General features: G+C 37.0%; 1 long non-coding RNA gene across 1 annotated transcript; it reads left to right on the top strand.

Annotated features, from left to right (window-relative positions):
• Positions 1–663: 663 nt before the first annotated feature.
• Positions 664–4,762, top strand: LOC116408679. The gene is made up of 2 exons (XR_004221146.1): positions 664–974; positions 4,221–4,762. It is a non-coding gene; the product is annotated as an uncharacterized LOC116408679 (long non-coding RNA).
• The last annotated feature ends 275 nt before the right edge of the window (positions 4,763–5,037 follow it).

Raw genomic sequence — 5,037 nt, forward strand, 5'->3', positions numbered from 1 at the left:
TATAATGCAAAGAAGCTTTATTGTTATGCTCTATATGACATGTTTCCAGCCCCTAATATGCCTTTTATCAATTTGTTTAGGCTCTTGGTTAAAGGGCTATCTTTGGAATTCAGAATGTAAGTTAGGGGATCACTGACACTGGCTTTATATCAATGGACTTACCATTACCCACAACACTATCTGGATTTTCTGCAAAAGACATGGTAGTATAGCATATTTAGGGCTGGCTTCAGCATGTTATTCATTCTAGGCCTTTCTGTTGTGCTACCCAAAAGCCATCCCCTTCATATTGCCATAGTGTTATCTCTTATTTACTGTATATAAAATAGACAAAACCCAACTGTCAACCTTCAGTATTAAAAGTAATAGTATAAATTAAAACCTATTAAATGAGATTGTATTAATTCATTTATGAGTAAAGTGAACTGTCGCCCTCCCTTAAGATCTGCTGCCCAAGACATATGTGACCTTTTTACACATTCAGGCCAGGACATATTTACTTTAGAAGTCTATTTTTAACATTATTTCAGTGTACTCATCTTCTAGATTTACAAATGTTTACGTAGAAAGGAATGTTTCTGTAATGTTTCTCGTGCTATTATCTGGCATGTTCTCCTAATCCTGCTAGCTGAGACATGCCCAAATGAGCACAACAATTCATGAACATTACATATCTTAACAACACGTTTTACTGTTTAATTATTGGCAAATCATTATATTTGCAAAAATGAATCATTTCACACAACTCCAGGGAGCCGAGGAAAATGTTAAACTGCTGAAAATGAACCTTCTATACCTCTATTTTTGCATTAAGACAATGGAAATTGCAGCGTTTTGTATACATACAAGGACTGGATGGAATAACAAAGTGGACAGGGATTTTACAAGAGTTCTTTATTGAGCATGCACTTGTTTAATTACATGAACACCCTAGACTGATTAACAAATGAGAAGGGACAATCAAGCAATATGAGGTATGTTGCATGAACAGGTTGCTTACATGTGCCCTTGTGGTATGACTGTAATATTGTTGTAATGTAATAATCTTGTTCTTTACTTTATTCTGTTCCTTTAAATTGTGGTATATTATTTTACCAAGGGACTGTTTGATGTTAAATTACATAGCAACAAAGAGGGGCAATTTCAAGGATTCAGCAGGTCAGTAAGCCCCAGTGAGGAAAGGCAAACTGTAGGAAGGAATAAAATGCTTACCTGCTGGTAGCCAAGGGAAAATATTAAAGAAAATAATGTCTGGTTTCAGCCAGAGTGACAAGTGATCTAGAATGTTTTGTATAAAAAAAGAAATACATATAATTTAACCAGTGGCCGAAGTACTGTAGCTAAAATAGCAGCAACTTGTATGAATTTCTCTGGCTCAGTTTTTTGACTGGTGTCTTTGCTTTCTTGCTTTGGCAATGAGAATGCAAGACACTAGTTTGCTGTCAGATATTTTGCTACAGATTTCTTCTAGTAAGCTTGGTGCTTTTTGGTACCTTTTAATCCTGTGAGTCAGTGAATGTACCTAATGGGGAACAGGGCTACGTGGAGTCACATGTTAAAGGTTATATTTACTTTCAGTTTTACTGGTGGGGGGGTAATCATGAACTGATGCCTAAATAATATGGGGTACTCTGGATTACTTTCATGTGCGCTTGTGATCTGAAGAAGGATTTGTATACACTGGGGGGGAGGTATTTACTTTCATTGTTACTGGTGTGTGTGGTCATGCCATTATTATGATATCAGACACAAAGGGCCTGATTCACTAAAGTGCGATAAAAATTATCACACGCTTTTTTGCTTTAAAAAACGCAAAATAATTTGCGCGTGATTCACCATAGTATTATCGCGTGCGAAAAATCGCCATTTTTTGCATGGGTTATTTCTCGCACTAGTTGTACCGCATGCGTTAATTTCGCGCTGAAAAGAATACGATTGCATGATTCACTATAACTTTTGCACGCTAAATATCGCATTCGGCTATGCCTACAGGCAGGCGAAAAATTATACAAAAGTACAGTAAATTATTTTTTGCAATAAAATATGGACTTACGGTGTTATTTATTCAAGTCTGTGTTTCCCCTAGAGCGACGCAGCCGCCAGTTTGCAGCGAAATGTTCATTTTTAATACAGTAATTTTCTGCAAGTATTGGCGTGTATGGCTAACATGGCGTGCATTCATTTGCACAACTATTTATATTTGGCTACAAGTGATGAAATGCTTCGCCAGGCATGGATTCGCAGCAAATTTTTGGACGTGCGTTGAATTTTTTCGCGGCGGATTTTTTCATGCGTTTCGCAAAACAATCCGCCAATGGCAAAATGCATGAAAAAATTCACCACGCAAAAATTCACCGCACATACAAAAATGTATACAAGCGTCAAAAAATGATAGTCACGGGCAACAATTTTTTTGCCCGCCCAACATTTTTGCCGTTTCGTGGATCTTTCGAAAGATTTGCTAATTTTTCACTAAAGATAACCAGAACACATTTGCTCATCACTAGTGGCTACTATTTATAAGAATCTACTATTTATATGATACCATTTATATGCTACCATTTATATGTGGCTAATATTTATATGATACCATTTATATGCGGCAACAATTTTTATACACTATTTCTAAGCTACCATTCATATGTAATTTAGCACATGTACCAGCAAATACCGCATTGAAATAGTCTTCGCGAGTTAAATAACGCATGCAATATCGCGCGTAAAAAAGCGCGAGTATGCTTATAGTGAATCGTGCGAAAAATCGACAAAATTAAGCCGCGGTAAAAATTTTAGCGCACAATAAAAATAGCGCACGTTTTATCGCCCTTTAGTGAATCAGGCCCAAAGTGTGCTGCCTTTGCAGTGGCTGGAGAAATCTGCAGTTTGGAAAATTGTGCTTCCAAAGTAAGCCATGTGAATGTGGATTCTTCATGTTGATATTTGCTCATCTCATGATTGGTTTTTAACCTAAGGCAGATTTACTATTAATCAACCATCATGTGATTGGCTATGATATTTTTCTTAAAAAGAAGGAAAAACAAATCACCACCTAAACCTGGCAAAGGTTAAAGAGCATGATTGCCCCTCCACCAAAAAGAGAATGAGCGTTAAAGCACAAGTTACCTTTCCACTTGAAAATATCTCCCCTTCACCTGTAAAAAATGGAAATTGTGTTTAAGTGACACAAAAAAACTACTTTTCAAAATATTAATGTACAGAAAAGTTACCTATAGTTCATATTGATTGTTTTTCGCTGATAGGGCTGCTTTTGTAAGTAACTGAAGTTCCTAAACCTGACTGTTTTGCCAACCTGACTGTCCCTTCTCCGCCTGTCAGTTATAGCTTCTAATGCTAACAGCCTACTGCTGCACAAATATGTCAGTCCCTCATAGAGGAACATGGGGAATCTGATAGGTAATGTAAAAGCAACAGGTAGTACTTTTATGGCACTTTTTGAAGCTTATGCAAGGACAAATTTATGCTATATTTACAAACAGTTAAAAGGAAGAGTTTTTGAAAGGGAATGTTAATAGTAAGACAGTTCAAGACAAGTTATCCCTCCTCCGAATAAAGGAGAGTGGGTTAAAGTGCAAGTTAACCCCCACCTGAAAAAGTGAAGAGTGTTTAAAGACAAGTTACTAGTCCACCTAAAAAGAGGTTTAAAGGGTATGAGATCTTTCTACCACATATGAACAGGTTATGAGAGAGTATTTGAAAACATATAAAATAGGCCTGTTTTGTGGTGGGTGATAAGGCTTCCATTGGCTGTTTGGCACTTTGTAATTCACAATGATAATTGTTTTAATTGGATGCTAGGTTTTTGCAATAAAAGAGATGTAGATTTACACTTAGGGGTATATTTATCATGCTGTGTAAAAAGTGGAATAAAACATTACTGGTGATGTTGCTCATAGCAGCCAATCAGATGATTTTCTAACTGTTGAAATCTAATTGCTGATTGGTTACCCTGGGCAACATCACCGGTAATGCTTCAGTCCACTTTTTACACAGCATGATAAATATACTCCTAAGTCCTGAAAGCAGAGTGAAGACCTTTGAAACCTGTTTTACCCTTGTAACCTATTTGCAGTTTAGTTTTTTTTTAACAAAAAACCCTATAGGGTTCCAGGCTTAGTAAAGGACTTTAAACTATAAGTAGTTAGAGCCCAAGAAAACGTATGGGTTTTGTTTAATATCTTGTGTGTTGTTTTTTTCCACAGGCAATAGTCTGGACATGTGGCAGGCAAAACAAAGGCCGAATAACAGGCACAGGATCAAATCAAGAAATCAAAATGCTGGGAAACAAGGGCAGGGCAGGAACAGACTTGCATGGTATAGGAACACAGGTATAGGAACACAGGATACAGGAGATCAGGATATTCAAGGACATGAGGCTTTGTCGCAGCAAAAGAGCTCAATGATCCAGCATCTAGAGCATGAGGCAGGGTGTCATGCTTATGTTGCTGCAGTCATAATCAATGACTTCACCATTGTCCCCGTTTGTCCTGGTTGACATCTCTTGATCCAACTGCAGTCAATTACCTAATAAGCAAATTGACTTCAGTTGGATCAACAGGCAAAGCTTTTCTTTTGTGCTCCTGAGGAAGCGTGACGAATATCACGTGAAACGCATTGAGCTATAGCCATATTTGATCAAGATTGTTGTTGGAACTGGATTCGGATATGCTCCATTTTAACACATGCTTGTGAGTAGCATGCATTGTACATGATTTTTATCTTTTTAATAAATTGTGTTACACTATATACATTTTCTTTCTTTTTTATTGTATCGTTGGAGAGGAGAAGTATATTCACCCTTTACAGTTGGATCTTCTGTTGAGTTATCTTTTTGGCATAAGAATGGTTAAAGTCTGGTGAATGCGCATACTTACCTAACCATCTGGGTGGAGGTTTTACAATTGCACCAAGCATTTCAAATAATTATTGATGTGTTATATACTTAGGGATTGATTCATCAAAGTACGATATTGAATCCCGAAATGGGTAAAATTCGGATTAGGTGCAATCATTTCTGAT

Source organism: Xenopus tropicalis, chromosome 2, assembly GCF_000004195.4.
Source record: "Xenopus tropicalis strain Nigerian chromosome 2, UCB_Xtro_10.0, whole genome shotgun sequence".
Taxonomy (NCBI): Eukaryota; Metazoa; Chordata; class Amphibia; order Anura; family Pipidae; genus Xenopus; species Xenopus tropicalis.